Source organism: Eurosta solidaginis, chromosome 1 (assembly GCF_040869045.1).
Source record: "Eurosta solidaginis isolate ZX-2024a chromosome 1, ASM4086904v1, whole genome shotgun sequence".
Lineage (NCBI taxonomy): Eukaryota > Metazoa > Arthropoda > Insecta > Diptera > Tephritidae > Eurosta > Eurosta solidaginis.
In genome coordinates this window covers 120,500,204-120,524,247 of record NC_090319.1, presented here as the reverse complement: position 1 = coordinate 120,524,247, position 24,044 = coordinate 120,500,204, and the positions used below count along the sequence as shown (strand labels likewise).

The following is a 24,044-nucleotide window of genomic DNA, read 5'->3' as shown; positions in this document are numbered from 1 at the left end:
GTTTTATTTTTCAGTTGGGCGAGCGTTAATAAAAAAACGGGAAAACGGCTTGAGCGTATAAGAATTATTGTTTGCTTACTTGCAAAAAAAAAAAATTCGACGGAAAGCGGAGAAAACAAAATTGTTTTTTGGTACTTTTTATTGGGCCACCACTGTAGTCATTTTAATGTGGGAGAAAAAGGTGGTGGGTTATTGTGTATGTTTGTATTTAATGAGCTGCAAACTGCACATCCACCTGTTATAGGGATAGAGAAGCGAGCGAGAACAATTGATTGCAGTAAGTGCAATCTGAGTAGGGAATCTTTTTTCTGCGTTTGTATGTTTTTTAAAGACCGGCCGCGGCGTTATTTTAATACAGTGGATGACTAGAGAAAATGTACGTCAGACTGTATTAAGATTATTAGGATTTTTTTTTTTGTGAGTTATTATGTATTTATATATATATCTTTATCTATATATATTTTTGGAGCTGCTAAATGCAATTAAATTAAAATTTGAGGTGGATGCTGTATTTTTTGGGGAAAATGTATTGGCATTTACCGCCAAAAATTTGAGATTGTAGTTATCTGTATGGAGATGTGGGTATATTATGTATTGAAATTGATATACAAGAAAATGAACGGGATAAAATGAGAGCAGATACCCGGAGATATATTACGTATATATATTTGTAGCGGTTTTTTTTGTTTTCAGAGAATTTTTTCAGTGGGAGAGAGAGAGTGTGTTTGAGATGAGTTGCGATATTGGGGATACACCGCAAATCAGAATTTTGAGTTTCTTATTACGGCAATTAAAGTCCAACAACTTAAATATACCGCGTATGAAACCGCTACTTATTTATATATGTGTATATGTATATTGAGACTCACCAACGTCCTAGATACTACCTGGCTTTTTAAATTTTTTGGGGACTGTACCTCCTGGGTGCCGTTTGTATGAGATAACCCAATCCTTAGATGCTGGTGTATATTTACCGTATATATTTTTTTCCTTTATTTTCAAAATAAAAATGCTTTCGTTATAATAATTTCTAGATTTTTTTTAAGACGGTAAGTTCACTTTTTTTTTGTAGTTTGAAGCTATTTTTTTTTTAATTGCAGCGAAAGTAAGTAAACTATACACTTTTTATTTATTATATTTTTTTCTTTCGCTTTTAATGTATGTTTAGTATATGTGTAAATTTGTATGTAACAGGGAGCTAGATTTTAATTTATTTCTATTTTTTCAGGCATTATTTGGTAAGTATATGTGTGTGTATCGAGGTAAGTTACCGCACTCTTAATAGTTTTCTTGAAAACTTAACTTTTTCTATTTAAGGTATTTTATGGGTAAGTATAATATAACCGCACTTTTCACGATTTTTTTTTTTTTAATATCTCGTATTTTCTTTTTTAAGTAAATATTTTCCTTACACACTTTATGGGCCACTCTAATGTACTTTTTTATCTGATCTTATTTGTATGTACATATATATGTATGTATTTGAGTTTTTTTTTTTTGTATCACTTAGTTAATCGTTGTTGTAATTGTTTCAATTTAATATTTCTATTACTTTATATATTTTACAATTGTTGTCTGTTTTTTTCGATTTAGTTTTATGTTTAACGTACCGCCTCGATATTTTTTGGGGAATTTTTCGATTTTCTAGGTCGCTTGTTAGTTAATAGCCCTAAAGGACCAATGTTTAGTTTTAGATGGGGAGTGATGGGAAAGCGCCGATGCGCAAGGGAGAGAATTTTCCACCAGACATAAAAACACTGCACTTTAAATCTACTAACACTTCGTGTGCTGTAATGTAAACTTTATTTTGCTTTAAAATCACTTTGCACGACAACTCGTATTTACAAATATAATTTCGATACGGACGCGGAGGTAGTTAAAGACAACTAACTCAACTTATATGAAGGGAAGAACAACTAGAGCGACTTTTGACCGCTTACAATTTCGAAAGGACCGTTACGTGACTCTCTTATAGATTTTTTATATAGGAAAAAGATGAAAGGGTAGGGTTGCCGGCCGCACGCAATTTATACATAAATACAGGGGATTAAATTAATTGAGACTCATGTCTTCAACAACAATAAAATATCAATTAATGTTAAAGAAAAGCGCGATGATGCAATTAAAAATATTGAAACTACAAAAAAAGTTTCGAAGAAAAGGTTTGATGCAAAGCATAAATTGCCATATCAATATAATCACCCTTATTGTCATTGTCGTTGTCGACATCGCCGTCGTTTTTCAGTCGACGTCACATCGTATCGACGTCGTCGTCACTTCGACACCAAATCGGTATTGGCTAAAGCGCCAAATACACGACACGAACATTTCCATGAACATTCCCGTTATGTCATGTTTCTGCGACCTTTTCTGTCGTGTATGGTGGTGTTTGCCAGTTCGCGCAAATGTTCGCCAAAAATCAAAATATTTTAATTTTTGGCGAACATTTGCGCGAACTGTTCGTGCGTGTATGGCGAAATAGCTCATAATCGTAGTAATTTCTGAACGGAACAGACGTGCGCGGAAAAGTAAAATGGACAATAAAAAATTTCTGAGTGAATTTATTGAAATGTATAAATCTTTGCAATCATTGCGGCAAGTAAAAAGCAAAGATTATTGTAATAGAATTAAAAAAAATAATGACTATGCGACTTTAATCGAAAAATTAAAAGAAGTAGATCCTGATGCCACAAAGGATACAGTTATAAAAAAAAATAAGTAGTTTGCGGGCGCAATACCGGCGTGAATCAAAAAAAAGAGAGATAGTTTGAAGTCTGGTGCTGGTGCTGAGGATGAATATGTTCCTACTCTTTGGTGCTATGATTTGCTATGCTTTTTGAAAGATCGAGAAGAACCTTTGGCAGGCGTTACCACGATGCAGGATGAAAATACAAACACATTTGAGGTAGGAAGAAAAGTAAAAATTTTATTGTTTCTTTTTTTTTGTGAACACAAACATTCATTTTGTTTTTATTCCGTAAATGATTCACTTTCTTATATTTAATATATTGTTCTGTCACGGAACTGCTCCCACTGTATTAAAATAATTACAATATTTTTCTCGAGTAGTTTTTGCTAAATTGGATGCATTCTTTGCATTTGAAGCTTGAAGAGCTGTAAGTCCATGGTCATTATGCCAACCGGCGTATTCTATCGCTCCGGGATCTGTTTCTTCAACATCGAAATACGTCTCCTCATTTTGCCTCCGTAAAAAGTTATGCAAGTAGAAACAGGTTAACACAATTTTCGTGACTTTTCTGGTGACAAATTAATAGTTTGTAGGAGAATTCTAAATCTTGATGCTAAAATGCCAAAACAGTTTTCAACAATTCTTCTCGCCCGAGAAAGCCTGTAGTTAAAAATGATTTCTTCTTCCTTGAGTGTGTTGTGGCTAAATGGCTTCATGATATTTTCTAACAGGGGAAAAGCATCGTCAGCTACGACTACAAATGGTAGTTTTTCTTCGCAGTTTGGAAGCGGCGCTTAGTTAGCTTACATCGCGTACTTAAACGGTTGATTCTAAAGTAAAAACCAAAACAAAATATAGGTTAGGTTGAACTGGCGGGTTCATGAGGACCTCACATAGACTGAATGAGTCCGTAGTGTTACCAGAAGTATGTTTTAACGACCAAGCTAAAAACCATATCAACAACCAGGACCTATGTTATAAAATAACTCCGTCCTCTTGACAAATACCAGAAGCTTCCTAGAACTTAAGCCACTTGCTGCTTCTAGATCTGACAGCTGTTAACTAGAGTCTTAGCCTGGCAAGCGCAGGGCACGAGCACCGAACGTAATCGATCGTTTCCTCCTCCAACACGCACTTCCTACATCTGCTATCACTGACCAAGCCTAATTTAAAGGCATGTGACGCCAGAAGGCAGTGTCCAGTAAGAATACCCGTCATGAGTCTACAGTCTACAGTTTAATGATAATGAAAATATAAGAATCAGTGTTTATGAATAACATATTTTAATTAATCTCTTAAAACAACCTGATCGGTGGCTACATCGCCATGTAGATAGTGTGGTGTTCTACCTTGTATAAACGTAGGTACTGTATGTGCTCAACCGTGCAAATGGACATTAGCAGTAACATTATTCACACAAACATAGCTTTGTACTTGTGCAGGCATCAATATAGCATACATTGGTCCAGTTCGGTGTGCACCAGCCACTGGTACAAACACTTTTGAATGCATAGCTTTCATATAGATTGGATGTCCAGCAGTGCTCCGGTTGTGTCAAAATGTAATGGGCTGCTCCGTCTCTTAGTACGGCTGTATAGGTATGGGCGGGTGCAATGTATTACTAGTCTGCTCAAGATCGTATGGTACATAGATTGCTCGAAGACGCCAGAGGGGATTGGAGCCAGAGTTTTCGGACCCAGAGCCAAAATATCAGTACCTCTAAAAGCACATCCGAGCATTTTTCAAGCGGAAGTATTCGCCATAAGTTAGTGCGCTAAGCTGAACCTTCAGCGCTGATAACCCAATGAAACAATTGCCATACTCAGTCAGACAGTCAGGCCCCACTAAAGGCATTTGCGGCGTTCGAAATAAAGTCAGCACTGGTCCTTGAGTGTGTAGAAAAGCTAAATCAATTACAAGCACACAACTTAGTACTGTTGCCCAGGGTCCTAGGCCACAGGGGAGTAGAGTAATGAGCAGGCGGACTCAGTGTTTAATTTGTTGCGTCCCTCCCACAAATTGTCATCCTCCCAGAAAATCCTTGCAGCGGGTCTGCGCCATACTCTCCTCTTCCGGAAAGGTATCGACCCCAATCCGGGCCCTTCTCCTGACCCCGGTCCTGAGAAATTAGTTTGCTGCCTTTGCCGGAAAAGAATAATTTTAGGACGGTCGTATATATAAGGGCCTGAAATATTTCAATGAACTTCCTAATCACATAAAAAGTAGTAATAACTTCAATACTTTAAAAAAAAAGTTTATTTGAGCATTGTAAAACCCTTCCATTAAGATAAAGTTTTTCTCCTTTTTACATGATATGTCCGATACTGGAGCGCGTAAAGGGAATGGTAATATTGGAAGCGGCAAAATACAATGCATCCGGCCCTAAGGAAAAGAAAATCGGTCGCCACCTGTAACTCCAGACAGTTCCAACAACTAATTTCGCTGGAATTCGGTATTTCCAGCCGATATTTACTGTTGCTGATCGGAATCACTCGCATTCCGACAGCATTAATATAACAATAAAATTGAATAATGTGTAACAAAAATATCGAAAATAAGGCCAAACAAAAGTTGGAGCAGGGGGGACTGGAAACACGTTCTTTTCAACCTCCCATTATACGTTGCGCTGTGCTGATCGGAATCTTCATGCATTCCGATAGCGTCTTTACTAAACAAAGTTGAGGGGTGATTGGATACACGTTATTTTCAATTTCCAACAACCAAAGACATGTTTAGTTGTGTTGATCGGAGACTAATACATTCCGACAGCTTAAAATACAAATATAATTGAAAAATATAAGTTCCAAATTTTGCTGCCTTAAGCTGTGAGCACTGGAGGATTGGAAACGCGTCCTTTCCAACCTTCCTTAAATGAGTGGCTCCCAGACTCGTCCCTTTGTCACGCTAGTAAATATGCTGATCGGAATCACATGGCATTCCAACAGCATATTCAATAGAAATAAATGATTATAACAATGAGTTGTAATTAGTAGTTTAAGTTTTAGGCCTAAACAGCCGTAATAATAAGTAAATTAAATTAAAAAAATAAATACTCTTGTCAATGTTTCACGTGCAAGGGATGGTTGCATCGGACAGGTTGCTCTGGGCTTGATCCCAAAATCCAGCGTCCTCGTAACTTATATAAATTTTTTGTGGCTCTTGTTGTTCACGGCCTCATTACATTATGAGGAAATACGGCACCTGAGAACACTGCCGTATGAAGCTAAAAACACAAGCAGGTCTTCAGTGAACTCCACAAACAGCCGTCGGACCTCTATACCGGTGACTCCTGTACTCAAGGAACAAAACTAGCAGAGGAGGAACGCACTCTCCCTAGGGAAACGCGAGTAGTCACTCTAGCTCAACTTCGAGCTGGATAACGTAACAGGTTAAACTCTTACCTATCCAGAATCAACCCCGACATACAAAACATTGTCCTGCTCGTAATGTGTCCCCACATGACACCAACCATCTCTCTCTTTAACTGTATTGTAGAACCAACGCCTCTAACACTCCTCTCATTATGGTCCACCCCTGTTGAAACAGAAAGTTTCTTTGGACTCCCGTTAGAGGACATTCATGAAAATTTGTGATCGGTCGCACCTATTGGATGGGGCGAAGCACTGCTACAACAACAACAGCAGGCGGACAACCCGGAAAGAGAGGCAGCAACTACATGACCCATCGATCCCGAGCCGTTCCTGGCAGTTGGCTCACTCAATAAATGCCCCTATTAGTAGAAGGGAGGGAAAAGAGAGAAGAACACTGGCGCAATATGCCAGGCCTGAGTCAATCTAAGTTACTGTTAGGGGGTTACAGCACAACTCGATATAGGGCATTAATAGGCCTCTCGAAAGATAACCTAAGAATCCTAACGGTTATTCTTACAGGACACTGTAGACTGAACAGTCACATGCAAAAGCTGGGTATAATATCGAACAACACATGCCGATTTTGTGATGGATCAGCGGCGGACCATATCCTTCTAGAATGCGACGCAATTTCAAGACGTAGGACTAAGTTTATGGGCTCACCATGGGCAGAGCATTCCCACATTTAATCCCTCAAGCCAAGAACACTGCTAGGGTTCATCAAGGAAGTCGGCTAGGATGAGGTGCTGTGAAGGAGATGTGCAAGTCACTGTGCAATCCTCAATAAATTATCTATCTACGTTCCGGTAACAAGCACCATTGAGGTACTAGCCCCACCATCTCGGGAACTATTGATATGACTACATTAAACCTTCTAGGGTATGAATATTAATAATGACCGCAATGCGAAAGTCTGCTAAAACATACCATTCTCCATGGAATGCTCGATATATAACTTTCCACGTTTTGAAACAGTGATGAAAAGAGCAAAATTTACTAAAATTTTAACTGGCTGTGGGTAATAAGGTGTTGATGTCCTCTCCTAACGCAATGTAATGACAACTGCGACGCAGGGAAAATTACTGATAATAAATCTACTGTAAATCTACTGATAATAATTAATTAATTCCTCCCCTTCTATGCAGTTATATGCATACATACATATGTATTTTGCTCTCCAAACGCTAATTAAAAAAATCAATTGGTATTTACATGAACTTCGAACTCTGTCGAATTTGCATTCTTTAGTTGATTATCAACAAAAGCATGACAAATTATCACTAACAAATTGATACATGTTGTTTATATATTTAATCTGGTAGACAATTTACTTACCCTTTCTGGTGCGATGATTCCTGGACAATCGGGCCTGACTAGACGCGATTTTTTTAACTTAAGAGAGCGTGCTTAACGCGAACCATATCATGTTATGACACACCTTTGGTGATGCAAACAATCAAAGAAATTTCTGCTTCTAATGCTTCTAGGATAGCAGCAGCAGCTCCCGGTGGCGCCACATAAATAACAGTTGCATGCGGATCAGTTGCCTGTTTTTTTACGGCTACCTATTCAATTTTAATTCACATTACATTATCTACTATTGCAATTTTTAATCAATACAAATCAATATAAATTACCGAAGCAAATACTGGCAAGCCAAGATGCGTAGTTCCACCCTTTTTTAGGGAAATACATCCAACCAATTTGGTACCGTATTCCAAAGCATGTTGGTTGTGTAAAGTACCTTGTTTAGCGGTAAATCCTTGGCAAATGACACGTAAATCTGCATTTAATTGTAGGTTTCCTCTGGTTTTGGCATATTCTTAGCTGAATCGCACCCCGGCGGAGATGCTATCTATTAGAATATAACATTTTTTTTATTATTTAAAAATGCACATACGTATGAATGAAAAGCAGAAAGTAAATAATGTTGTTGTAGCGATAAGGACACTCCCCGTTATCGACTTTGTTGGTCCTTTGCCGGATGCAGATCGGGTACGTTCCGGGCAATGACATGAAACCTTCTAGGCCATCCCTTCGATTCGATACAACTTAATATGGTAACGATTTAAAAGACGGTGCACCACCTAATTTTTATCAAAAATTATCAAACGTGGAATCAAAGGACGCGCCTCGAGCTCCGTTTTTAGAATCCGAAATATCCGAAAATATACATTTTTATTTCTGTCAAAACATAATTTTGATAATTTTTAAATTAGGTGGTGCACCGTCTTGCAAAACGTTACCCTTAATATTATTTTGGGCGAAGGCCGCCAACGCAAAAAGGTGTTCTCTGCAACAAAATTTTTAATTTCCGCCACATGTCACAACTAAAAGCAAAAGAATTTTTACTTTTTACACACCATGTTAAGCGAGAGCTTGTAAGAGTTTTATTCATAATGTAATAATAATAATAATTCCATCATGGTTTTATGAACATCTCAAAAATTATATTTTTTCTGCGTTTCAATGTTTTCCGGAATAATTAATGAACTGTCATTTCGATTACAGCATGAAACGTCGATGTGTTAGTGGAGAGCAAAAAAAGCTTTGAATGTGTGGGTGAACTAGTTACCTCCGTCTTGTAGGGCAGTGTATTGCTTTGCTTGTTCGGCTAACTCAATTTGATAATAGCCAGACATAAGACCCAATGTTGAAAAGTATTGTTCACCAGCCAACGTTGACAAAACACCATCCACGGTTGGCATAACCCATGGTTGTTTCTCTGTTATTGAATTCAATTCTCTAAAATCGACGCATAGTCGGTTTTCGCCGTTTTGTTTCTTCACCAAAACCATTGGAGATGCATATAAAGATTTTGATGGATGAATAATTTCTAAATAGAGTAGTTCATCGATTATCTTTTCGACTGTTTTTCTTTTAGGAATTGGCATTTGATACGGTTTGCGATTAACAGGCTTCTTAGAATTGAAAACAATACCCATCGTAAAATTTTTGCATTTACCCAATTCCGGCAATTTTTCACCGAAACAATCAGTATATTTATTGAAAAGTTCTTGTAGTGTCTTCTCTTCATTATCATTAATAGCATATGTATATTGTTAAGCCAATGGCAAAATTTTACAATTTCCACTTTCCATTACTGTTTTCATTTGGTTCAAAATATCACGACCAACCCATACATCATAAGGCATAGTTTCATTGTTGACTGTCAAAATTTTACACAAATATTTATTGTTTTCAATTGTGACCACTGTCGATAATGCTTCCTTGCATTCACATATACCACCAGCAAACCCGTTCAACTTTACTTCACATTTCACCAACTCACCTTCACAATATTTTTCCAGTTCTTCTTTTATTAAAGAGCTTCTTCCACTTACAGAGTCAATTAGTCCCTTACTCTCTAATTACCATTTTAAGGTATTTTATAATTTCTTTATTCACCCTTATTGTCATTGTCGTCGTCGTATTTCAGTCGACGTCACATCGTATCGACGTCGCCGTCACTTCGACACCAAATCGGTATTGGCTAAGCTTGTTGAGACGACGACGACAATTTATCGATAAACGAAAGGAAAATATACCATCTCTGTCATTTCTGGATCAGCTGTTCGATTTTTTTTTTTTTACTATTGCTGTATCTTTTTTCGCGATTTGAGATTTGTTTAAATATCTCATTTCAAGATTTTACAAAAATGTTTTATCATAAGCTCTAGTGACAAAAATAATAAAGAGGAGCTTAGACTCAATAGAAAAAAAATCAGAAATAACTCCGATTTTTTCTAGTCCAGCTACAAGAACCTCGAATTATTGCGCACTCGTTATTTTCATTTTGAATATCTAAAAAAACAATGCATATTACATATATGTATATTTAATTAATTAAAAAAGAAATGTTTTACTTACATATTTTCCTTCTGTCGTCAGTAAATACAGCGTCGACACAAATGGCGTCGTGTGAGGGACGCGACGACAGCAAATTTGCTTAGCCAATACCAAACATGTGTCGATAGTCGTCAATAGTTATCAAAAACGACAACGGCAATACCGAATTTAACACGTCGTCGTGGTTCAGTGACGACGACGCCAATGACAATAATGGTGATTATTAATTTCAGGCTTTTTAATAATATTAACCCTTGGATTTTGTTTTGTTTTGCAATTTTTCGCAATATGCCCTTTCTCTTTACATTTAAAACATACTGAACCTTCTAGTACATTTAATGACTTTCCGACTGACATACTTTCTTTATTATTTACTTCGGTCCGTATTTTATTTTCGTTAAACTATATGTCTGTCCACCACTATTATTTAAAGACATTAAAGCTAGCAACAAATCTGAAGGTCTTGAAAAATTCATTGTTGATAAAATTCAAATGAGTTCTTTATCATTTAACACATTTATGATGTATTTAATTACTACATTATCTTCAACTTGACCGCCTTTCCCAAGTGTTAACATTCACCCTTATCGCGAAGTTCACGCGGAAAAGTGTTCGCCTTCACTTCTTTTGTTCGGGTGAACTTTTTGCGCCTATCGGCATTTTCGGGCGAACAAGAGTTCACTTCGAAACAGCAGATGTTCTATTTTGAATTGGCAGTGAACAAACAATTTACTTACAATTGTAGATTTTGTAACCAAGCATATATTTCCTTAAAATACAACAAAATAGAAATAAAAAATTTATAAAATAATGATTAGTATTGAAATTGATTGAGCGCGGGGAGAATATAAATGTGAAAGTGATTCGGAGGCAATTAAGGGGCAGTTCTAACCCTTTGTAGCTGAATGATCACTGCAAGCTAAAAATTACTTTTTTCAGCACTTTTGAATAACAAGTTAATTTTTTTCTTCAATTATCTTTCGCCAATATTACAGGCTAAACAAGCCGGCATTCTAATGTTTGCTAGATATTCTTACCAACTCCTTGCCACCATTGAAGCAAAAATTTGGAGTTCCACCAATTGTAAAGTTGAGTACATGTCTTCGTTTTTTCGCATAGGGAAAATGCGATCGAAAAGACTATGAAGTGAGTCTTAGCCAATCTCTTTTCAGTGAGGTGCTCAACATTTTGGAACCGTCGCTTTGTCCACAGTGGATAACTTGGCCGACTGATACGTTGTCATAAAAAAATTGAATTTACATACTTAGCAATACAGGAATTTCACTTTTTTCCCCTCAGCTTCCGATTGTGCATTATTTATTGATTTATTTCTAATAATAAAAGTACATAATAAGAGTATCAAATTTCAAAACAAAACATTGTTTACATTTTGTTTTCCTCTCGTTCGCCTGTAAAATATAAGTGAACAAATTTGGATTTCCCCGCTGTTCATTTCGCCCGAACAAAGAGTTGCCGATAGGGTGAAATCTTTTTCGAACACGAAAAATGGTTTCGCCACCCTCTGCGATAGGATGAACGAAAACTGTGAATATTTTCGGGTGAAAATAAAACTCGCGATAAAGGTTATTCTGTAGTAATATTCAATCCGAGACTCATCTTTACGTATACGCGAATTTATCAATTTAATATATCTGCTGTATTAATAATATACGGGAAATCTGTCAGAAATGCACAAAAAAATTCTGTCCAGACTCTAAATATTGGCTGAGAATCTATCCAGCCTTTTCTCTCATCCCAACCACAAGCATCTTTTAATTGTTCTACCCTTTCCACGAACTGTATAGATGTTATATCATTTTTGCAAGGATCAAAGCTTGGCCACATTTCTACTATTTCTTTTAAACCACATTTAGTACTATTTAAAGTAAAAGTTTCTGCACGCAAATTCGCATAACCCTGTGAAGAAATTACATGAAGCATATTTTCGTTTGATACTCTCACCTGTTCACTTTCTATAACTATTGGTGTTCTTATTGGCATATTTGACTGCGCACCCCAATAAGACGTTGAAATTTGATTTGCTGTTACAGTAGGAAAAATACTATGGTTTTGACATTGTGTCCGCACAACAGCCGCACTGCTTGCCCAAACGAAAGGAGTCTGTTATTGTCGTTAATTGTAGATACAAGTGACTGCTTGCTTGTAGATACAAGTGACTGCTTGCTTGGTATATCTCGAACTAAAATTTACCGCCGCTGCTATAGACGTCGTAGTCGGAGTTGATGTTGCTAGACATGATGTGTACAATTGCTCACCATCCATATGTTCACTAGCCGAAGATGTTGTTGATACCGAGAAGCCGCTCTGTCCCAATGCTGCCGTGAGTGTTGCAATCATCTTTTTAAGACCACCCACTTCCTGTCACAATTGCTTCAGATCGTTATTCGCTTGCTCACTCATAACTACACTTTCATCTTCTTGGTTAGATTGCTCCGATGGAATCGATCCATCATCTTCCTGCAATATTGTACACCCAATTCCTTGTGCTTTCTTCACTGCACGACCATACATTTCTCGAGCTCCATTTTACACGAAATAAAACGTAAATAAATGACTGTCGCGAGTTGACCAAAATTAAATAAATTGTAGGCGAACAATTTTGTAAAAACGTTATAATATTTAATAGAACAAACGACTCCTTCAAATGATTACAAATTCAAGAATAATTTTCATCCTTATCGCGAGTTATATTTTCACCCGAAAATATTCACAGTTTTTGTTCACCCTATCGCACAGGGTGGAGAAAAATTTTTTCGTGTTCGAAAAAGATTTCACCTTATCGGCAACTCTTTGTTCGGGCGAAATGAACACCCAAATTTGTTCACTTATATTTTACAGGCGAACGAGAGGAAAACAAAATTTAAGTAATTTTTTGTTTTGAAATTTGATACTCTTATAATTATATGTTCTTTTATTATTAGAAATAAATCAATAAATAATGCACAATCGGAAGCTGAGTGGAAGAAGTGAATACAGGAATTGCTGTAAATTCTATTTTTTATGACAACGTATAGCCAACGTTAGCCAAGTTATCCATTGTGGGCAAAGCAACGGTTCCAAAATGTTGAGCACCTCACTGAAACAAGATTGGCTAAGACCCACTTCATTGTCCTTTCCGACGCCTTTTCCCTATGCGAAAAAATGAAGGCATGTACACAATTTCACAACTAGTGGAACTCCAAATTGGTAAGGAGTGGTAAGAATAACTAGCAAATATTAGAATGCCGACTTGTTTAACCTGTAATATTGGCGAAAACTAATTGAAAAAAATTAACTTGTTATTCAAAAGTGCTGACAATAGTAATTTTTAGCTTACAGTGAATCACTTAGCTCCAAAGGGTTAGAACTTTCCCTTAATTGCCTCCGAACCGCTTTCACATTTATGTATATTCTCCTCACGTGCAATACTAAACATTATTTTATACATTTTTTATTTCTATTTTTGTTGTATTTTAAGGAAATATATGCTTGGTTACACAATTTACACAATTTTAAGTAAATTATTTGTTCACTGCCAATTCGCAATAGAGCATCAGCTGTTTCGAAGTGAACTTTTGTTCGCCCGAAATTGCCGATAGGCGGAAAAAGTTCACCCGAACAAAAGAAGTGAAGGCGAACACTTTTCCGCGTGAACTTCGCGATAAGAGTGTTTATGATTTCGGAAAAAATATGACAAAAGACGCTTTACAAAAATGTTGGTAGATTTTACATTTCAATACAAGTACAAATACTACAAACCCTGCAAAAATCGTGTGACCAAAAACGCACACAGGCACACGAAATTTTGACAGGGGTGACGATTTGGAATGAAAAATTCTCCAAATGAAATAGCATGTTGACAAATTTAGCTTTCCCACAATGTATCGTGCTCTCTCGCACCTATTATTTTTATAGGGATAGCAAAATACGTCATTTTTGCGTGCAAAAAAATACGCCATTTCTAATTCAGCAGAGACAGCAAAACATTTGGTGGTCGAAAATTTTTTCAATTTAGAGAGTTTTAAATGGAATATCTCCGGAAAGATTTAAAATTAAGAGGGAGTTCTCCAGATCACATATATATATATTTTAAAGTGCGCAAACTTATAATTTAAAAGTTATTTGGTGTTAAAGTTTGCAAATTTCTATACAAATTTTATATGTGTATACGTATATATATGTGGCAGCACAGCTTTGTAATGTCATCAATAAAATATATGTATATATATATGTGCATGTTGCTGCAAAAGCGCGATTGATTTAATAAAAACATTTATAAGAAGTGAAAACAATGCAAAAATGAAATGTGAAATATACAAAAATGCAATTTAAGTTTATCGTTGCCAATTTATATAGATATGTATGTGGATTAAGGTTTTGAAAGATGTGTAAATTGTAATTTAAAGTGCTATAGAAATTTGCTAAATTTGCAAACTTTAACAACAAATAACTTTTAAATTATAAGTTTGCAGACTTTAAAATATATATATTTGTGATCGGGAGAACTCCCTCTTAATTTTAAATCTTTCCGGAGATATTCCATTTAAAACTCTAAATTGAAAAAATTTTCGACCATCAAATGTTTTCCTGTCTCTGCTGAATTAGAAATACCCGGACACGTCCGGACGTCCTGGTTATAATGTATGTTAATACAACTAATAATTTACAAATTTGCTGATGATTATGGTAATAGTCTAGTTGAGGGGTCGACTGCTAATACGCTACCAAAAATATCGAGACAGGTGTCAAACGACGCGTCTTGACATCAGTATTAATAATCCGAAGGCGGAAAATAAAAATTTTAACACGTTCAAAAGATATTAACGAAAAACCGAAAAAAGACCCGCGGGTACCTCCGAAAACGGGGGTCGGATCCATAGTATTTTTGCGCAGAACACCTTTCTGCGTTGGCGGCCTTCGGCCGCGATTATAAAAAGTAACCCTGGGCTACGCCATGCCAAGTCCGGGTGTGTGGTATAACCGTGGCTACCGCCACGGTGATGCACAATTTTTTTTGGGGGTACAAACACAACAACAACCACATGGAAAATCGCCAACTTCAAATGCAAATATCTCCGGACAGAGATAAAATTTTTCTTTTCCGCCATCGGATTATTGTTCTCGAGATTAATACGCGTCGTTTGACACCTCTCTCGATATTTTTGGTAGCGTATTAACAGTCGACCCCTCAACTAGACTATTACCGTATGATCAAGCCCAACGCCGTTTAGATCCCGATCAGATGCCAAATCCGATAAGCGTTATCATTGAAAATCAAAATAGCGCTGGTGGTGCTTTTATTACTAATGAACAGGGTTTATTACCACCATTTGTGACCACAAAATATGTGGTAGAAGATCAGGGTAACTCTCGCCACGTTACGTTAGGTATCGATAATCGAAATTAATGTTTTGCTTGGCAATTACCTTGATCTTTCTTCTTTGCAGGTCGTCTTTGTATTGCATACTTGCAACCGCTGATTTATTAAAAACAACAGCTTTGTCCATTACACTTACCGTCTCACCAATGGCACGCACGGTTGAGGGTGAATATGAGCCACCCATTGTAAATTTTGGTGAATTGGGTGCAATTAGATGCAATCGTTGCAAGGCTCAATAGCAACTTGTAGATGCTGGTCGTCGTTTCCAATGTCTAATGTGTAAAGTAACAAGAGATGGTATAAAAAATCTTTCACTTTTACTTGTGTTCATTGATCCATATTTTTTCTCAACAGTGCCAACTGCATATTTCCAACATTTGGGCCATACCGGACAGCGTATCAATAAATATGAATGTCTTGAACTTGTATTGGTTACATGAGTATTTGTGTAAAAAATTCTTGGGTACCGATAGCTCCCATGGTAAACCTCAACTCATATCCAACATCAATGCCTCGCATTCAATTGTGGCACTGTACGCACTACATTGGGTTCACGTAGTATTGACAAGCATATTGTTGATTCCAGTGGTAAGGCCACAATTTCAAATGATGGGGAAACCATTATGAAACCATTGGATATTGTGAATTCAGCCGTAAAACTCTAGTAGACATCGCCAAATCTCAAAATGCTGAGGTAAGTTTTTTGTTATATTATAATGTGTAGAATAAAAAGTTTCTCTTATCAGGTCGGCGATGGCACCACTTCAGTAGTATTTTAAGCATGTGAAATCTTAAAACAAGTTAAGCCAGATGTTGAGGAAGGCGTGCATGCACGTATCATCATTAAAGCTATACGTAAAGCATTACAATTATGCATGCTAAAATATGACATGGCTGTACATGTCGAAGCGCCAATCAAAGGAGCAACAAAGTGTTATTGGAAAAATGATCTGCCACAGCAATGTCCTCTAATGTCCAAGAGTATCAGAAAATTGTTGATGCTGAATGGCGTATTCTGTAGAATAAACTAGCTAAGTAAGGCGCCAATGTTGTGTTTTCTAAATTGCCAATTGGTGATGTTGATACACAGTATTTTGCAGATCGTGATATGTTCTGTGCTATTCATGTACCAGAAGAAGATTGGAAACGTAGAATGAAAGCTTGTGGTGGTGCTGTTATGACTACAGCTAATGATATTAATTCAAGTGTTTTGGGTCAATGTGATTACTTTGAAGAACGTCAGGTTGGTGGTGAACGTTTCAACATTTTCCAAGGTTTGACATTAATTTCATTTTTATAGTTTATAATTATTTAAAGGTTGCGTTAATGCTAGAACAAGTACATTGATTTTACGTGGCAGTGTTGAACAATTTTTGGAAGAAACTGAGCTTCGTTACATGATGCTAAATTGCTTGTGCGGCGTACAATTAAACATGATTCTGTTGTTGCTGGTAAGTCAAAATACAAATTGAAAAAAAATGTCTAATCTTAGGGCCTCATTCTCTATTACGAAACGAACTTTCGATGCGGATCAGAGACGAATCGCTAGTGTATTTGCACTATGTTAAACAATGGCAACTTATCACTTGACGATTACTTTTGCCTTCCTGTTAGTTAGAAAGGTAAAGAACGAACGAAAATGATAGAGAATACCATTGCTAGACGATATCGTTTGGAGGCGAATCGTTCGTCTGAGCTATCGTTCGCAATACAGAATGAAGCCTTTAAATTGTTAAGTAATATAATGAAAAGATTGTGTCCAAATACCCCCAGCGGGTTAGGGGTCAGAATTTATCTGCGGTAGGTATGCCTGTCGTAAGAGGCGACTAAAATACCAGATTCAAGGGGCTGTGTAGCGAAACCCTTCAGGTTGCCAGCGCAATATATAGCTTCTCCAAACCCAATTGTCAACCTCACTTATCCGTGGCGAATCCTGTTTCACTAACAGACAAGGATCTGGGGGGGGGGGGGGGGGGGGGGGGTGGATAGGGAGGGATGGCCTGAAGGTTTAATGTGGCCACATAAATCGTTCCCGAGATAGTCGGGCTAGCACTTTAATGGTGCTGTGTTACTGGAGCGTACCGGATCTGTATCCGGCTAAAGGACCATCACATCGATAACACTCCCCAAAGCCTTCGGGGAGCAACCTTATCGCTACAAAAACAACAACAACATTGTGTCCAAATCCCGAAAAAAAAACTATAAAATTTGTGTCAGTGAAATGATAATTATTGCTTTTGGTTGTTAGTTTTGAGGCATCGTCATCGAGTTCCTTCTGATCGTATATGCCGGTTCTTTTGCATTCTTTTACATGCATAAAGTGCCGTTGAAGCCTTCCTCACCCTCTCCTCCACGTTGAGCTTCCATGACAGCTTACTGTCTAGGATCATTCCTAGATAATTTGTGCAAGGTTTCTCCCGTAGGGTCGCCCCTCCTAACTTAGGCCTGGTCCAATTAGGGACCTTGTACCTCTTTGTAAACAAGACCATATTCAACGTCATCTGCGTAAACCGTAAGTTTTTCTGGTCCCTCGTAGAATCCCCTAAGCAGCTGGTTAATGACCAGCGTCCACAGCAGAGCTGATAGCACCCCTCCCTGCGGAGTGCCCCTGTCCACTAATTTCGTGGCCGCGTACAATCCCCATTGCGATGTAATCTTACTGCAGTTTAACATGCAGTCGATCCATCTGGGTAAGGCTGGATGTACTTTAACGTAATGAAGACCATCAATAATCGCTCATTTAGAAAGCCCCGGCAATGCTTAAGAAGACTTCTAGAGCATATTCCTTATATTCCAGGGCTTTTTCTATGCCTATTACCACCCTATGCAATGCGGTGTCTACTGACTTGCCTTTGGTGTACGCCTGCTGTGTTGTGGAGAGCAGCTTTTCATCCACGTTGGACTTTATGTACACATCTAGCAGCCTCTCAAAGGTTTTGAGCAGAAATGATGGTAAGCTATTGGGTCTATAATCTTTGGGATACACGTGACCGATCTTCCCCGCCTTTGGTAGGAAAGCTACACGAGCAGTTCTCCAAGAGTGCGGTACATGATTCAGTTTATGCAACCATCGAATATTATTTTAAGCCATCCCACGACCGCCCTACTTGAAACTTGTAGCATGGCCGGACATGTACCATCTGAGCCCGGCGATTTCACCACCACTACGAGGTCCTCAGTAGTGTAATTAGGCAGCATATATGAATGCAGCTGTTTCCTTACCATTACTACAGCTCGCACCCGTCCTTCCCTTTGCGCATAGTAAACGCCAAATCCGCGCGCGCTAATTCCAGAAACCTTTCCTCCCGATGGAAGCCACGGCTCCTGGATCAGCGCGTTAGGAGGAGGAGTTCGCTCGACGCCACTTTACTGTGTTGGAGGTTTATCTGTAGGACTCGAAGCACCAATGGGCTGCTTGACCCCCTCCAGCACCTTCATCGGGACGTCGTCGTCCTCCCCTAGCCCTTTTGGTTTAGAGTGTTCGAAGCCCCCTTCAGACTCTTGTACCTGTTGTGCCGGGTGTTCCTCTGTGCGACTCACAGCACCATCTGGCTGTTGGTCCCCTTCTAACACATTCGGTGTGACGTGGGCTACCTCCACCTGTCTTTTTTCCCTTAGGCTTTTGAGGTCCTTTTCGACTTCGCCCACGTCCAGCGTGTTAGGACTTTAATACCCGCGACTTCTTTTCCTGAGTCGCATATAAATTTTGCCTGTACCTAAGGACATTTTTCCAAGCTGCGCGTACAATATATCCTCCGCCTGCTTGTTTATTTGGAAGATGTATAACTGACCTTCCTCCGTAGGCCGAGATACAGTAAGTACCTTCCAATCCTGTGTCGGTATGTTCGGATTTTGATTCTGAAAAAGTCGCATTGTATCCTCCGACTTTATCACGCATGGTATCCATACCTTAACTTTTGGTACCTTGGGGATTTGCGCTTTATCCAACATCTCAAAACGCGCGTTCGTGCCCTGCCTTTGGGGGTTTGGAACCACTTCCTCCAGCCACCGCAAGCTCGCGATGTTGTCGCACGCTATCATCTTCATACCATTATACCATCCCCCGAATCAAAGGTTGGAAGGAGCTTACTTGGTTATTCCCGCATCATCTTAAGCTCCTTTTCTACAGATCTCCACCTTTCACTAGTCATCTGTTCGAAAGGACTGCTACGATCAACCAGCGCCACAGTCAGTGACTGCTTTGCCACATCACTCATTTTCTCGGGAAAAGCCGGCGTCTTAGTGTTATTTCCCTTTGGCACCTCCGAGAAAGCCGGAGTCTTATCTCCCTCTGGCACCTCCGAGAAAGTCGGAGTCTTAGCGTTATCTCCCTTTGGCTTATCTCCTACTTCCATAGTTGGAACTTCCCTCTGACTCGCAGCCTTCGAGGTAGTTGCTACCTCGCTATTGGGGCCCATCTGTCTTACAGCTTTGGGCCTACTTGTCTTGTCTATGGGACTGCCCTGCGTCGCGGCTCTGGGACTGGACCCTTTCTGCCATTCGACGCTTCTTCCTCCTCATACCGGTTGCAGAACCGAGGGTTTCTCGCAGCAAACCTTTTGAACTGCCTTCGACCTACTTCTACCGCCTCATGAGCCCATGCCAAGCGCTCGATCTCCTCTTCTGTTGGGTCCACCACTGCTCCCAAGCACGGTCGACATTTGGCATGTTTTAAATAAGGTCACCGATGATTTGGTTGATGAAAATATCAGGTTTCGCGAGGCGACAAAACTGGAGAGATTGGGGAGATAGCTGTTTATTTTATTACAAAGTTCATCGATGTAGGAAACAATAGCATAGGCGTAGAAGCAATAGTGACTCCTGGTGGTAAAGGTAGCTATTGATATGTAGAAGTTAAGCAGAAGTTTGAATATGAGTTTTTTTAAGTTATAGCAAAAAAAGCGTTGAGGATTTTTAATATCTTACCAGGTACCCTCGTACATGTTTCTAAGAATGAAGAATAAAACCTATTCAAACTCAATTTTCACCAGGACAAAGCCGCTGAGACTTCGCTATACTTTAACATACAATACGTTACCCCATTTTAGCACAACTATCATTTTTTGATTTTATTAAATTTTATAAAATATTTCTTCCTCTACAGTTCTATTTCGGTATTGGATGGTAAATATGGCTTTCGCATTTTCTCCATCAATAACTGTGAAAAGGTGGAAGAAATCTATGCGTGTAAATCTCACATATTATCTTGGTCGAGCGTTTCTTCAATAGCTCTCTAGTGGTGATGGTGACAGCAGAGAAACCCAACTGTTTACAAATGTTACACTTCAAAAAGAATCAAAATATCTTCCATTGCGTCTACGGCTCAAATACCCACAGTATATGAATGAATCGGTTGCACGAACTGGGTCTGAATACTGAAAAAGTACACATATTCAAAATCGATGAGGAGGCTGTGATGATGGTATAGGGTGAGTTGTTGAATAACATACGAAAACCACTTTAACCCATCTATATATTTCCATTACAGCTAAAGCTTTACAAACAGCAAAAATTGCTGGCGCCAAGCAATTGGAAAAGGCAGTGAAGCATTCATAACACTGTACGGATGGTGTAAAGTTAGAAACTGCTGTTGTAACAGCTGCCACCGACACAACGGTCATCTCTACTTCGCCGAGTAGCGGCTCGTCCGACTATCTATCGAAGACAGTATAATCATATCTTTTGCCAACACAGGTTAGCGATGTGCTTGCACAGGAAAAGATTTCAATTGGAAAACAAAAACCAATTAAGAGAGTTTATTTATTGTTAAAGTATTTTCTTTTCTTTATATCAACAGTATTAATTTAAGTTGCAATATCACGTACATATATAATAAGGGATGTGATACGATTGCTGTCGGAATTAGATTTGAAACCAATCAATACTCCTGCTAAGGGTTGTAGAATTATTGCTTGAATAATTAGATTTAGAACAATAATAAGTCTGACTTTATTACAAGTCGTACATTTTTAAGTTCATCAATTACGACAGCAATCGGATTCCACGACACCTTTGAATATTCTTGATTTGAAAAAAGAGTAAACGTAATCTGAATTTCTACTAAGCTTTAAGTTGAAGTTTTTTCTGAAGCTTAAAATTATTTTATGCTCGCTTAGAAAAGATTTCAATTGGAAAACAAAAACCAATTAAGAGAGTTTATGTTATTATTAAAGTACTTACTTTTCTTTATGTCAATTGTATTAATTTAAGTTGCAATATCACGTACATATATAATAAGGGATGTGATACGATTGCTGTCGGAATTAGATTTGAAACCAATCAATACTCCTGCTTTGGGTTGCAGAATTATTGCTTGAATGATTAGATTTAGAACAATAATAAGTCTGACTCAATTAATAGTCGTACATTTTTAAGTTCTTCAATTACGACAGCAATCGGATCCACGACACCTTTGAATATTCTTGATCTGAATTTCTACTAAGCTTTAAGTTGTAGATTATTCAAATAATTGGAGTTTTTTCTGAAGCTTAAAATTATTTTTTGCTCGCTTAGAAGATATTTCAATTGGAAAACAAAAACCAATTAAGCGAGTTTATTTATTATTAAAGTTCTTCTGTTTTATATGAACTGGATTAATATAAGTTCCAAGTTCATGTACATATATAATAATATTGAAAATAATAAATATTGAAAATTCAATTTTTTTGGTTCATATTTTATTCATATGGCTGCTCCAGGTAAAGTAAATCTGCAGGTAAAATTCACGTTATATGGCGGTTATATAAATGGTAAAACCGCAGTAAAATTGATTGTCAAATGACTCGAAAATGTAGAGTGAAATGACGGAAAAATGACCGCCATTTGACGAGCATAGTGACGTGTGTGAGCAGCACAGTGCTATGCTCACATCCTATAAGTGGGAGCGGAATGCACGATCACATTAATAGGAACGAAACGGAAAATTTGGTCACAAAAGTTCATCACGCCCATGCAAACGTGACTATGAATATAACCGCTGCAGAAAGTCAGGGAAGTGTTAACTGACACTCCTGCAAAAACGCTCCACGTCATTTTACTAGTCATTTTACGGTCATTGTGACTTTCTGCAGCGGTTATATTCATAGTCACGTTTGCATGAGCGTGATGAACTTTTGTGACCAAATTTTCCGTTTCGTTCCTATTAATGTGATCGTGCATTCCGCTCCCACTTATAGGATGTGAGCATAGCACTGTGCTGCTCACACACGTCACAATGCTCGTCAAATGGCGGTCATTTTTCCGTCATTTCACTCTACATTTTCGAGTCATTTGACAATCAATTTTACTGCGGTTTTACCATTTATATAACCGCCATATAACGTGAATTTTACCTGCAGATTTACTTTACCTGGAACAGCCATATGAATAAAATATGAACCAAAAAAATTGAATTTTCAATATTTATTATTTTCAATATTATTATATATGTACATGAACTTGGAACTTATATTAATCCAGTTCATATAAAACAGAAGAACTTTAATAATAAATAAACTCGCTTAATCGGTTTTTGTTTTCCAATTGAAATCTCTTCTAAGCGAGCAAAAAATAATTTTAAGCTTCAGAAAAAACTCCAATTATTTGAATAATCTACAACTTAAAGCTTAGTAGAAATTCAGATCAAGAATATTCAAAGGTGTCGTGGATCCGATTGCTGTCATAATTGAAGAACTTAAAAATGTACGACTATTAATTGAGTCAGACTTATTATTGTTCTAAATCTAATCATTCAAGCAATAATTCTGCAACCCAAAGCAGGAGTATTGATTGGTTTCAAATCTAATTCCGACAGCAATCGTATCACATCCCTTATTATATATGTACGTGATATTGCAACTTAAATTAATACAATTGATATAAAGAAAAGTAAGTACTTTAATAATAACATAAACTCTCTTAATTGGTTTTTGTTTTCCAATTGAAATCTTTTCTAAGCGAGCAGAAAATAATTTTAAGCTGCAGCATAAACTTCAATTATTTGAATAATCTACAACTTAAAGCTTAGTAGAAATTCAGATTACGTTTACTCTTTTTTCAAATCAAGAATATTCAAAGGTGTCGTGGAATCCGATTGCTGTCGTAATTGATGAACTTAAAAATGTACGACTTGTAATAAAGTCAGACTTATTATTGTTCTAAATCTAATTATTCAAGCAATAATTCTACAACCCTTAGCAGGAGTATTGATTGGTTTCAAATCTAATTCCGACAGCAATTGTATCACATCCCTTATTATATATGTACGTGATATTGCAACTTAAATTAATACTGTTGATATAAAGAAAAGAAAATACTTTAACAATAAATAAACTCTCTTAATTGGTTTGTGTTTTCCAATTGAAATCTTTTCGTGTGCAAGCACATCGCTAACCTGTGTTGGCAAAAGATATGATTATACTGTCTTCGATAGATAGTCGGACGAGCCGCTACTCGGCGAAGTAGAGATGACCGTTGTGTCGGTGGCAGCTGTTACAACAGCAGTTTCTAACTTTACATCATCCGTACAGTGTTATGAATGCTTCACTGCCTTTTTCAATTGCTTGGCGCCAGCAATTTTGCTGTTTGTAAAGCTTTAGCTGTAATGCAAATATATAGATGGGTTAAAGTGGTTTTCGTATGTTATTCAACAACTCACCCTATACCATCATCACAGCCTCCTCATCCATTTTGAATATGTGTACTGTTTCAGTATTCAGACCCAGTTCGTGCAACCGATTCATTCATATACTGTGGGTATTTGAGCCGTAGACGCAAT

The 24,044-nt window shown here is 37.6% G+C and overlaps 2 long non-coding RNA genes across 5 annotated transcripts; one reads left to right on the top strand and one right to left on the bottom strand.

The window, feature by feature from the left end:
- Positions 1 to 1,382: 1,382 nt before the first annotated feature.
- LOC137236786 (uncharacterized) lies at positions 1,383 to 15,609 on the bottom strand. Its single transcript, XR_010948635.1, has 4 exons — positions 15,426 to 15,609; positions 7,698 to 7,915; positions 7,396 to 7,625; positions 1,383 to 3,519 (listed from the first exon to the last, which is right to left on the bottom strand). It is a non-coding gene; the product is annotated as an uncharacterized lncRNA (long non-coding RNA).
- Positions 14,536 to 21,949, top strand: LOC137236785 (uncharacterized). Of its 4 annotated transcripts, none has more exons than XR_010948631.1 (8): positions 14,536 to 14,550; positions 15,152 to 15,296; positions 15,357 to 15,586; positions 15,644 to 15,983; positions 16,036 to 16,532; positions 16,590 to 16,740; positions 20,394 to 20,718; positions 20,778 to 21,949. It is a non-coding gene; the product is annotated as an uncharacterized lncRNA (long non-coding RNA). The 4 variants fall into 4 exon arrangements; XR_010948634.1 differs by lacking the exon at positions 14,536 to 14,550 and having other exon boundaries at positions 15,282 to 15,296; positions 16,036 to 16,324; positions 16,423 to 16,532; XR_010948633.1 differs by lacking the exon at positions 14,536 to 14,550 and having other exon boundaries at positions 15,282 to 15,296; positions 16,036 to 16,324; positions 16,390 to 16,532.
- Positions 21,950 to 24,044: the final 2,095 nt, after the last annotated feature.